At 43.0% G+C, this 12,905-nt stretch overlaps 1 protein-coding gene across 2 annotated transcripts in view; it reads right to left on the reverse strand.

The window, feature by feature from the left end:
• Positions 1-11,019, reverse strand: part of LOC118779229 (extracellular sulfatase Sulf-2-like) — a 49,449-nt gene extending 38,430 nt beyond the window's left edge. For both annotated transcript variants that reach the window (XM_036531216.1, XM_036531215.1), the window contains exon 1: positions 10,868-11,019. The gene's annotated coding sequence lies outside the window, so the exon portion shown is untranslated. The remainder of the gene's footprint in view (positions 1-10,867) is intronic.
• Between the last annotated feature and the right edge of the window lie 1,886 nt (positions 11,020-12,905).

The following is a 12,905-nucleotide window of genomic DNA, read 5'->3' on the forward strand; positions in this document are numbered from 1 at the left end:
GAAAACAATATTTAACGTATCGTGAATGTTTTTGCTTCTTTAAATTGTCAATAAGTAGGACAGCTGTAACTAAGTATAGCAATAGGAAACAGCATTTGCAACCTAGGACAGATGTACTGCCCTCGTTGTGAATAGTATGCTGTCAGTTTCATTTGTGTCATGAAACATATTTAGAGCTGCTTACCAATATGTCACAGCAATCCAGCAATGGAAGCAAGGCTTCAAAATTTCACACATCAAATCACACGTCAAATACAGCCTCCAATTTATAATGCACTGGCAAATACAAGCCACACAAAATGAGATGTTTGACATGTATAGGAACATTATGTGAATGTTTAATTCAAGCATCTCCGGAGTCTTAATGCAATTATGTAAAAAGAGGGGAGGGGTGGGCAAGATAATTAAAGAAAAGCCATGACGCAATTGAATTAGCTGTTTCCTTGTGATTGACCAAATGTCAGATTAACAGACAAATGCATAATCAGGCTCTTCAGGTTTCATATTCAGTCCTCACAGTCCGCTTGCACAAACCACAAAATTGCCAAAGCACACTGAGCTGATTTTGGCTGACTTAACCCAGATGAAAGGTTGTGTTCTTTGATGAGAGGATTCTCTTCATCATAGTGTTAACATGGTGCCAAAGGATGATCCATAAAAGCAACTCCCATCAGAGAATACCATCCCCACAATGATTCTGAAAGCACTGATGGTTGTAATGATTGGACTGTGAGAGCTAGGCTCAGGACTGGTGCAAGTTTTGAAAAACCACTTCTGAACATTTCTCCAAATGACAGCATGAGTTGGGGGAAGGTGGGGGGGTTGTCTAACTTGGCTGGTGCTTTGGAGCCCTCCCAATCTGATTCATGGGAGAGAGAGAACCTTCAGGCGGGTAGGGCATTAGATCCATCTGTTATCACTTCCAGCTGATTGATTCCAGAACCCTCTCTGGGAGCGTTCTGGGGGTTCTTTGTTCTAATGAATGGCAGGGCGGATTGGATCATGGGTAATCTCTCCTTTGCTGTCTCTCTCTCTCTCTCTGACTGTCTGACTATTCAGTTGGAATCCTTGCGTTCCTTGGAGAAATGATCTATGTCCGTCGATGAAGCACAGCGTGTGACCCTAAGACCTGAAATCACAGCACAATTATCTCGACTTTCTCATGACCACCCTTCACAGTTTTGCTCATGTCCCTTTCTGTAGTGTGTCAGCGCCATGAGATCTGATCTGACGAACGGTGACTGCCGCCGACCACCAGAAAGTGGTTTGATTGATTTACCACGGTCAACAATGGGAAGATAGTTAGCAGTGGAGGAGTAATCCTAACCCCCCAGCTGCAGCAGAGCTGGACAGCCTTGAGGCACTGCGCGGTCATTACACAGTGGTTTCTGATCAATTTTTCCATACTGATGTGTGGTTTCTATTCAGTATTGCTATAAAGTTTAGGAAGTCAAATGCAGACTGTAAAACTCCTGCTCTGCATGACACGCTTATTTAGAGTGGGAAGTCTTGTCACATGTTTTCACAAACCTACATAACCAACCTGCAAGAACCATTGTAAAGGGGGCAGAGATCAGTGAACATCAAGACACAGTAAAGTGAAAGGGCTGACAGTGAAACGCAACACATTGCAATATATTCCTGTGTCAGGTCTGCAAAACAAACATTCAACCACTGCCACATAAAACTAAATGAAACACAACATCAATTTGAGAGAGATGCTTTGTGATGAAAAGTGGTACACCTGCCAAGACATTCTCCTCTGCATTTTTCTATTGCCATTTCACACTATTTTACCTCTAAAACAGTTAACTCTTTCATCACTGAAAAATAGAAAAAGAATTCTAATGATTTACTGTATGGAATCAACAGTGATGTAAGAGTCAACCTCTAGAAACACAACGCTGTTTATTCCAGTAAATTCTGGTTCGTACTTATTGATGTCACTGAAGAATCCAGGCTTGCTATGTGGAAGAGTTCTATTCAAATAGAGTTCTTGCCTCTTTGTTGTTAATATTTGGCAATAAAGCAGAGATTTAAGGAATGCAAAACCGCTCTGAAAACATAAAATCAGGAACATGAAAAATAAATCAGGAACAGGGTGTGAAAGATAAATGCATAAGTTGCCTTTCCCAGCGAATCTCTGTGTGACTAACTTTTTTGAGGAAATCCAAATGCAAAAGTAACTCTTTACCTCCAATATGTCACCTGCCATACCTTTTGTTCCATCCTTGCCATTGAAAACAGTTTCTTTGACACACCGCAAAGGTCCTACACCCCAAGACAGACTACGCAGGTGCACTGTTGGTCCCACTGAAGGACACGCTGTGCACACATTCTGAGCAGACACACCATGGCACACACTGAAGGGCAAACTATGTAGATGCAGTGCACAGTGTACTGACGCTGCGCACACACACACTGTAGGACATACAGTGCTCCAAGATCGAGTGTGCAGACACTGCACCCGGCCCTACAGCTCACTCCTTCTGGTGAAATATTGATGAGGAGACTTGTGTCCGTTATGATTTATTCAATGCTGCTGTTGAACGCTCCTTTGGCTCCTGCGTCATCCACAGCGATGAAAGTCTCTTCTCTCAAGCTCACAGGAGCATCCTCAATCCGTTCCTCTTCATCACACTTCTTAACTCCCGTCGCCAGCTGCAGGGACATAAAAGCTGAGCCCAGCATCACACCCACATCTCTCTGTGATCTTTTCACCCATGTCCTCCTGACACACGTCCTTCGTGCACCATTGATTTTTCCGCTCTATGGAAAAGACTCAAATTAAAGCACTTTTTTCTGCTTACATCACAGCATCTGCTGATTAGGCTGCAAGTGTCACTTAGAACCGTCCCACTGGAGAGAAGGGACTGCAAGTTGAACTGTCCTGTTATGCTCTATAGCAGGGAATGGGAGTGAAATGGTCCTTTCACAGTAAAGAGCAGGGACGGTAAGATAACTGGTCCTTCCACGATCAACAGCAGAAACTAGTTAAATGGGCCTCTTAACACTCACTGAAACAGGGGCTATAAGTCAAACGACAGTATCCTTTCATGCTCAAGAACAGAGCTGAAAGTTAAATGGTCCTTTCACATAAAGAGATGGAACCATAAATTAAACGATCCTTTTGAATTCAAGAGCAGGACTGCAAGTTAAACGGTCCTTTCATGCTAAAGAGCAGGGACCATACGTTAAACGGTCCTTTCAGGCTAAATGGCAGGAGCACTAAGTTAGAAATTTCAGTCCTCAGAATAGGAATGAGTCCACATCAACATTCATCAGAAAAAAAATATCTGAGGATATGGAGCTGATTATGCTAGGCATTTTCATCTTTTTTATCATTTTCATAATTTTCATCCTTTCAACTTGAGTCATTGTTGTTCTCATGTTGATAATTGTGAAATAAAAGCTGCATGATCATGAGAAAAGACTGAAAGAGTGGAAGTGGGTGAAAGGAAAGGGGTGAAATGTTCAGATACAGGCCCCCTTGAAATATTTTTTGCTCTGATTTTGATGTTCCTTGTTCATATACTAGCTAACAAATTATCATAATTAACATAACATCCACTGTGTTAATTATGTTATGCTCCATTGTACATTTCAATGCTTTGGCAGTCTTTACTATATTGTATTTCATGCCCATAAAGTCTTTTGAATTTGTGAAAAATAAAAATTGGAGAGGAAGAGAGTTTTTCAAATGGGGCTTGATTTGAGAATGGGTTCCTGTTTTCAAGAGACTCTAATCCTCTTTACTGGTGCGCCTCCACAGTCCCGGGGCCCACAGGAAACAGTGATTGGCCTGTACTGCTGTAGTGCATGCCGTGTGTGAGGGATTCACCTGCAGGAGGAAGCTGTCTCTCCAGCAGTAATCAGAAAGCTGACTGGCTCAGCAGAGTTCTGTCTCCACGCACAGCCACTCAAAATGGAGTTAAACAGACACAGTTTGGGAGAAAAGAGCACCATCCCTGTCCACTATGCTCCCAAGCAATGCTAGCACACAAACGTCATCACTGCCCTCTTTTCTTTGTGTGCGGTATTTCCCACACCCCTCCTCTTCAATTTGTATATATTTTGGATTCTCAGGTTGGGTAACTTATGTCCTCAGAGACAGCAGAGCATCTACCCAAGACTCCTAGCAAAATACTTACAATTCTTCACTCCCTTATACTGTCAATAACATACAAAGACTGTTCTGTTTCTACATTTTATTTTTATTTCCTCTGTTCATATATTTTATTTGCCTGAGTGCCCTGGACTCTTAAGCATGCATTTTCTGTAACAAATGCTCCTGAAGAGCAGGATATGTAGATGAGGTCTGTATCTGGTACACAGCCTTCACACTGCCACTGCATACAGCCCAGATGCACTATGAAAGGCAGCGCTGTGCAGAGACGTGCTGTAATGCGAGTAGTCGCCAGAATTGCAGGTCTCACGGACAGGGAGCCAGCGATGTCACCTTGAATAGCATGGCTGTGACTGATATCCACTTCCTGCTGTCTCCCGCCCGGGGTGTTTGCGGTTTGCGTTCAGTGATCTGTCAATATCACTTTCCCCTTGTTGTGAGAGGAGAGGCAGCGTCTCCACTTTCATCCAGCACAATCAGAGCCGCTAAGGCACTCGCATGGAAACACACACACATAGCTATGCACGTGCACACATGTATGAACATTTAAAATAAAAAAAACACACACGTAGACACATATAAATGGACACACATATTCATGCATGTACACACATATACATGCATACCTGTTTAAACACATGCATATACATACACACACATACCTACGTATGCAAGTACACATATTCAGATATAAACATACACACAGACATACACACATACACACTCACTCACTCACACACAAAAACAAACACTCTCACCACAGGTCACACAGAGTTGCATTTTCATTTATTTTTAAGTTATAGCCATGGGGAGCCGTCTACCACCTCCATCTGTGTAATGTTTTCTCCTCTCTGTAGTAAATGATTTACTTTTGTTTACTTAGCAGGCTCCTTGACCCACTGATACTTGCATCGCATGCAGGTACACGTACATTTATATTCAATGAAGGTAGCTGGATTCAATAACTTGTGCTCAAGGCCACAACAGTAGTGTCCCACCTGAGAGTCAAACTGGGCAGCCCTGCTCCTTATCAGTACACCATACTGCGGCCCTGCTCCTTGTCAGTACACTGCACTGCTGCTCTTCTCCTCCCCACTAAACCACACTGCTACACTAACATCATTGTGATGTTTTGCACATAACAAGAGTATGTAAAGTCTAAACTAGGAGCAGTTACATCCAGTGCAGTATTATGCAAGTATCCTACATATAGTTATAGTGAGCAGACAATATTGATCATATTTACCATAACCCACAGCCATGTATGTAAAGGACAGTGGGCCACATCAAATCAGACTTGTTTCTGACCTTCATAAAAGAGGCACAACACATAAATGCAGTGCAAATATGTAATGTATTGAAAATAAAAAAACAAAAACGCCAGGTAACAAATTAGGTAAGATGCAAAAGCAGATACAGGGCTTGGAAGTCATGATTCAAAAGCTTTTCCTTTTTCAGAATACTTTGCTGTGACAATGTCCCATTCTGCTAAATTCAGGAATGAGATAGTTTCTTTCTGCTGGGGGCTTTGGGGGCGGGGGTGGTAAAGTCCCAAATCGAAAGTGATCTGTTCCGCTTCACCTAGCCCTGATTGAAAAAGAGACCAAGACAGACAGGAAACAGATGGAAGACAGAAAATACAGGAAGGAACATAACATAAACGTAAGGTACAACACCTTTATTTCCATATGTGTTTTACTACACTCACACTACATATTGCTTTTAAAGACACACAAAAAAAAAAAACATTTTTCGTAAACTACACAAGAACAACTAAATGAAAGTCAGATCACAAACACAAAAATATTATACCAACAAGGTAAGATGTCTTTCATTTGAACAATTTATCTGTGTTTATCCATGTAGTCATTACAGTCTCATTGACAGAAATGTGAAAATACCCTGTTAATAAAAAAAAAAAAAAATCATTCCTGTAAATATTCAGGTTCGCACACTGTGTTCTATAACAGCTAGAATGCCCTTCTGGCCAACAGCTAATCTGGCTGTTTTCTGCAATAACTCCTGATAAGACAGGTGTTTACACTCTTTGCGACCACAAGCCCTCCAGCAAGCTGTTCACCATCATTTACCCTGTAGTGGAGCGCCAACCACATCCGCTGACAAGCTGGGGTAGGAAACTCATTCTGAGAATGAGCATACGCCCTGTAGATAGTACTAGGAAATGTTTTGAACTCAGTATGGTGAGAATGCCTTACCTGAGAGAAAATCTCCCAATATTTGATTTAAACCCCCCTCCCTCTCTCACTCACTATCTATCCCCCATTGTCACACACATCTGTCAAAATATCAATACATCAACATTTGAACATTGATCTATCTCAATATAATAACATTTCAACATTTACCAACATTATGCCTAAGTAATCATTTCCTTTTGTTACTTTTTATTTCCTAACCACAAGGCTGCCTTGATAATTTGTTCTTTAATGCTTAATTCATGTGGCTGAAATGTAACAAATGAAAGTTCCTTTCTGTGAATTTCATTAGATGGACAGTTAAAATGTAATTATTATATTTCAATAACTATGGGACCTCTGAAAAGGGGAGAAACAAGATTGGCCATGAAGGCACTTTAAATTAAAGAAGGCTTTTTATGGCCCACCCCCGATGTTGCCCATGCATGAGAACTGAATCTTCTCTCTTGGATAGAGTAGGTATTTTAGTAGTTGCTAGATGAGCTTGGACAGTAAATTACCCTGCCAGGTTTATAGATCCATTAAACTTGATGGAGCATAGTCTCTCCCCCAATACACTCTCTTCTATACCCCTCTGAGCAGTGGGGTGAGAGGTGCATAGTGTGTACAAGGGTGAAAGGTCATATTTATGATCTGAGGTCAGTGACCCAGGTAATGAAATTTGTCTTTCAGCAGAGCTGAACTGATCACTCATGCACCTGGGGTTTTCGCTTGGTCATTATTGGACAAAGACTTTAATAATTGGATTTCTTAAATGCATGTGTTCATTGAGGTTGTCCCAGAGATCCATATTATCAATTTCAATGACAAATCTCTTTTTGAAACATGATACAGAACTGCATCTAGAGTTATTTCTACTTTTATAGACTGCAGAATCCCTGGTTTAACAATTTTTGCTAACAAAACTGAGAGCAACTGTAGATTTCTATCTGCATTGCACTGTGATGTCCGTGCTGTGCTGCATACATTTGTCTGGCGTCTAGCGTTCCCTCCACATCCATGGGTTATGTTTTATGCTTTTTTCCCTCTATGCAGCCCTGTTTTGGAATCATTTAATTGGAATTGTATATGGTAATAGGCTCCTCTCACAATGACAACCTCTCTGCTCACACAAGGGACTGAGGTGAGAACGAATACAATCTTCACACAGCCAAGTACTTTCCACACTGCAAGTCACACAGCACATGACAGTGGAGTGGGCGCTCACTGGAAGACAGACCGACAGACCCTACTCCAGTCATTTGCAGGTGTATTCTGGTATAGTTAATGGTGCCTCCCACACCATCCCTACCATTTCCACATACCTCTCTCCCTGCTGTACAATAGGCCAGCTTGCTCTGGTCACAACACTCTTTTGATTTTTACTCTGCCAGTTGTAGCATGGACACAAAATCAGTCAAAATGATGTATCACATCTTGGTGGCATCTGCACTTCCTGCTTTGGGCTCTTAAACGCCTTGTGATGGTCTTGAGAAATCAGTCATAGTAATATGCTCTGGTAACTTGCTCACTTTCCCCATAATCTCATTGCAGTGAGGACTCCATCTGTAGCTGGAGGATGACTGATTCATGTCAGGTCGATTGGATGGGATTTCCAGTGCCTTGTGCAACAGGACAATCAGAGGCAGTACGCTCTCAGGCTCCACCACCTGCACTTTTCAACTTTCAGTTTTTCCCTTGTGCATCAGAGAATGATGATCTCATTCCAAACAGCAAAGTGGGAGCAGCTGAACAGCTAATTTGGGACATTACAGTTCTCCTGAGCCCAGCAACACGCACCTGTTTACCCTCCCCTTAAGGAAGCAACAGTCCTGTACCCGGGCTCCCTCAGTGACCCCATGCAGCGACTCGCCCTCCCTGATTTTACTGAGCGCTTATGTCATTGCACTGGGATCTGGCTTCCTGATGCTGCCTGACCTGACCTGACCCAGCAGCACCGTCGCCCGGCCCTCCTGAACAACAGATTCCCACACAGCCTGTCCCCTCCGTCCAAATCTCAGACTCCTGACCCCACACGCAGCCTACCCCCTCCACGTTTCACTGGAGCATTCAAGCAGCTACTGCATATAGTTATTTTGGCAACCTATCTTTATTTCCCAGACTATCTATTTTGATAACCACTTATTTACAAAGAACATCACTTTGATCATACTATAAAGCCTAAAAGCACACCTTGTATGCAGTTCATTCTTTCATAAGAATCTATTTTCTGTGTTGATTTGAGATGAAAAACAAACAGCTCAATAAGTGAAAAAGGTTTCTTTCAGTGAGAATATAGCAATACTGTTCTGAGGTCAATTATTGACTTAAGTGGAACTTGTTCAATCGAATCAAGCCCAGGGTCTTGGGTCTCAGAATCAATAAAATATGTGTTTACTCACTGAAGCATCTAAAACGAACATGACACGTCAGCATTAGTTTCTGCTACTATTTCATAATTTCTTTTTACTTTTTCATTGTTTTGGCCACCAGTACAATGTTCATCAATATCTGCAGCAAATCAACCAAAGGGCTCCGTATACACGACTGTCTATGAGTAATCTTTCAAACATGAATCAAATGAACTGAATCACACTAGAGAATAAAACAACAATCACAAACAACTACATAGTCATTTCAGTTTTACAGAGTCAAAAGATATTTAGCTTTCCATTTTCACACAAGTAAAGCAAAAATCTAAATTCCATTACCAAAATTAAGAGAAAAGAAAACAAAACGTCCACACTGTGCAAAGACAAAAAAGAGAATCAGCTTTTCGCTGAAATGTTTGTCGTTCACACTTTTTGCACTTTCACGTAAGTTGATTAAATAAATTCATTCTGACAGACCTTGCTGGCTGTTTTACTTATTTCTGTGGACTGCATTTTGTTCTCTTGACTCTTGATTAGTTGCCAGATGCACCCACAAAAATTGAATATGTATTTCCTCGACTGAGCACAAATGCTTTCACTCAAGTTATGACCAAATTGTTAGAAAATCGATTTGTCAACATCTGAAATCATGCACCAGAACAAGAAAGGGAAGAGGGGAGTTCTGCCAAAACACTGCATTGCCCTCTGTGCTGCCATCATGTAAACCTCCACTAGGAGGAGACATCTAGATGCCACGCAAACTGAAACCCCGCAATAGGAAATGTTTATCTGTGAGGTACTGGAGTTTGGTAAATACCCAGTGCACACATAGTGGAGCCCTGTCGTTCTCAGCTGCAGCCCTAAGATTAAGTAAATAGATACAATGCCTTCAGGGAGCGAGTGCATGACATGATCACAGCTCTCATTTCCCCCACTCAATTACACCCGTTATCACTGGAAACACTATTAGCAGAAATACACCAATGTTAACCGCTGGGATAATGGGGCATAAATATCTCTCTTGCCACACTCCGGTAACAGAGACAAATCTACGAGGAGCAAAGATTGCACAGCACATCTTTAGGGTCTCTGAAGAGTGATTGAAAATTTCCCCTCAGTGTCATCATTTAGCACAAACGTCTGATTGGATTCTGATATTTTTTTAATCATTGTTTGAAAATTTAAATCCAGGGAAGCTGTTTTCCTGGACACCAAGGCACCCAATGCCTTCCATGCTTTTGCCATTCAGAAAACAATTCTCTCTGACCCGGGACACAGGCAGTCTGAAACAACCTTAGAATTTGTTGGAAATTCAGTGGGTCTTTAAACTGATCTGAAGCAGAATTTTCAGTATTATATACCTGTAAGGAGCTCACACAAAATGAATGGCCCCTTTAGAGGCTGAAAGAAGAAGGCATGTGAAATACAGACAGTTTCCCTGATTTTACTTTATAAATACAGTACACGACTCACTGAAATGCTTTGCTGAGAGATGTCACCATGCAGAGAGGGACTGTGGATGGAAGTAACACAATGGCTAGATGAACTCCACAGCCAAGTCCACTCAATCAATCAATGCATTCACAAGAAATTAAACAGGTAAATTAAGGAGCCTAAATAAAAAAAGCAGTTCAAAAGAACAGGTCTCTGTACAATATGACATTGGCAGACAGAGAAAGAAACAGACGGGGGAAAGAGAAGGAGAGAAAGGGGAGTTCTGTCCATCATCGGACACTTTAACACATCTAAGTTGCAGAGAGATTGTGGCAGCTCAGGTGTGTAACCCCTGTAAACGGAAGAAGCACACCACCTGGAAACAGCTCTGATATGCAGGTGAGACAATGCAGAGAGACAGTGAGACAGTGCACAGAGAGAGACAGCAAAGGAGGAGACACTGGGGACAGTACAGAGAGAGACAGTGCAGAGGCAGAGTGGAGACGCGCTGAGATACAGTGGAGACTACTCAGAGATACAGTGAGACAGTGCAGCTAGAGTAGAGGCTGCAAAGAGAGAGAGTGAAGACAGCACAGAGATACAGTGGACACAGCGCAGAGAGAGACTGGAAGCCGTGCAGAGAGAGAGAGAGCAGAGGCTGCACAGAATCACAGCTGTGACAGCACTGACACGCATCGGAGACAGCGCGAAGATGGAGCAAAGTAGGGCAGTCACTATACCTCAAAGCTGCAGCATTTGACTGCCTGCCGGAGATGGAGCTGATGTTCTCTCGGTTGGACAGCGATCACAAGGGTCGTGAACTCATCACCACTCTGCTCTGCCCAGAGCTGTTCTCTCTCCAGCCATTCAGCGGTCTGACAGAAGCACAGCTCTGGCACAAATATAGACACACAGAGGAGTGAAAGGGAGGAGGCGGGGTTTCAAACAAGGAACAGAGAAATAGGGGAGGGAGGGCGGAGACAGAAAAGATGAAAAAAAGTCCCTCTCTTCACTTTAATTTCCCTGCACACCCTTGCTCTTTCTCTCAGCCTCTCTCTCTTTCCTCTCCTTTGCTCTATTCTCTCTTTCTTTTTCTCTCTTTTTTTCTCTCGGCCTCTCTTTCTTCTCTGCCGCTTTATTCTCTCCCCCCTCTCTCTCTCTCTCTCCTCTGTCTCTCTCTCTCTCTCCGTCTCTGAGCTCTCATTCATCCAGCTGCTGTGTGACTGAATCAGGACAACCAGAGCCATCTGTTGGAGCACGCCTGTCTCTCCGCTTTACCCCCTCACTCTGTCACAGAGCGAGGGGGCAAGAGTGTGAAAGGAAAGGGGGTGCATGTGTGCGTGGCTGGCTGTAGAGGCAGAGCCAAAAAGATGGTGGGAGAGCCAGAGAGGGAGCAATAATAATGCTGGAGGGAGAGTAAGAGGGAGAGTGAGAGGGACAGCTTGGCACAGGGACTTCATATTCAGGAGGCTGCTACAGTTCAAAGTGAGTGGCCCATTTGAGGCGGTCTACAGGAGCGGGAAATATTCCTACAGGACACGAAGGAAGAAAGCAGATTTGCAGCACACCCACGCAAACGACAGAGGCGCTGGAGCAGCAGCACAGCATAACGAGTCTCTCCTAAAATGCAGAGTTTCTCACTGAGTCGAAGCAGGTTATTCAGCTTCGGTCCTCTCCCCGTAATGAGAAGGTAAGAGAGGATGGGGCTTACTCTGCCAGTGGCTGTCCATCAAGCTCAGGGGGCTGGGCCACAGCCAATGGCCCCAGCATGAGAGAGAAAGTGTACCTGTCACGTCAGTCAAGCCAATGGAACTGACCTGAATAGAGAGGAAGAGAGAGGGAGAGAGAATGAGAGAGATAGAGTGAGACAGCTCTCAGTTGTCTCACCTGGCTGAGGAGGTGCTATGATAAGGTAGGCGTGTCCATCCAGGGTAGGGTGAAGCCACTGCACTCCTGCTGAGCAGACTGCAGAGTTTCTAATAGTAGGGACACTGGTGTTCAATTGTTGGCATCTGCTTTTTCTAAACCTCAGTGATTTCTCATTAAACAGAAAATTGGGAGAATCCAAAGGGGGGGGGGGGGGGGGGGTACTAATCCTTCAAACCTTTAAAAGGTCAGGTTGCTAAGTACAACACAATTTAAAATTGCAATGAAACGTCCACAATATTGGGGGTCCAGTCACATCAGGATTCATTGGGGCGGTCACAGTACCCTCAGGAATTATTCATGCCTTTGATTAAATAGGAACATGACAGACATCGATCATTTTTTATGATTGTTTTTATAATGTTTGTAATGTTAATGTTTTAAAATCGTTTTTAACCTTGATCTTAATAGTATTGCACAGAGCAAAGTCATATTTACAATTTTATTCAAGAAAGTACATTGCATTATATTTTTGTTCCTATTTAACCGTTCAGGTTTTTATGGTTTCCCAGCAGAAATGTGTGATAGAAATTGTTTCCACGTAGAATGTTCACATCTTTTACAGGTCCCCCTGACAAGAGCAGGAGAAACTCCATCCCCTGTCCAACCGCCACACCCTGACCTCTATTACCACGCTTCTTTCAACGGGACTGCCCTGCAAGAACACAGATCCGCAGCACGGTCCCGCATGCATTCATCAATACCCCGATCACCATACGGCCCCCGGATCTTATTAGTGCTCATTTCTATTAATAAAAGTGCTCCCGTCATTTATTCCTAGCATATGGTGAAGGCTTGGAAAGGAATCAATCAATGCCTCGAAGATGGTGTTTTATGCTTCTGGGCAATTTA

The sequence above is a fragment of the Megalops cyprinoides genome, chromosome 6 (genome assembly GCF_013368585.1).
Source record: "Megalops cyprinoides isolate fMegCyp1 chromosome 6, fMegCyp1.pri, whole genome shotgun sequence".
NCBI classification, from domain to species: domain Eukaryota; kingdom Metazoa; phylum Chordata; class Actinopteri; order Elopiformes; family Megalopidae; genus Megalops; species Megalops cyprinoides.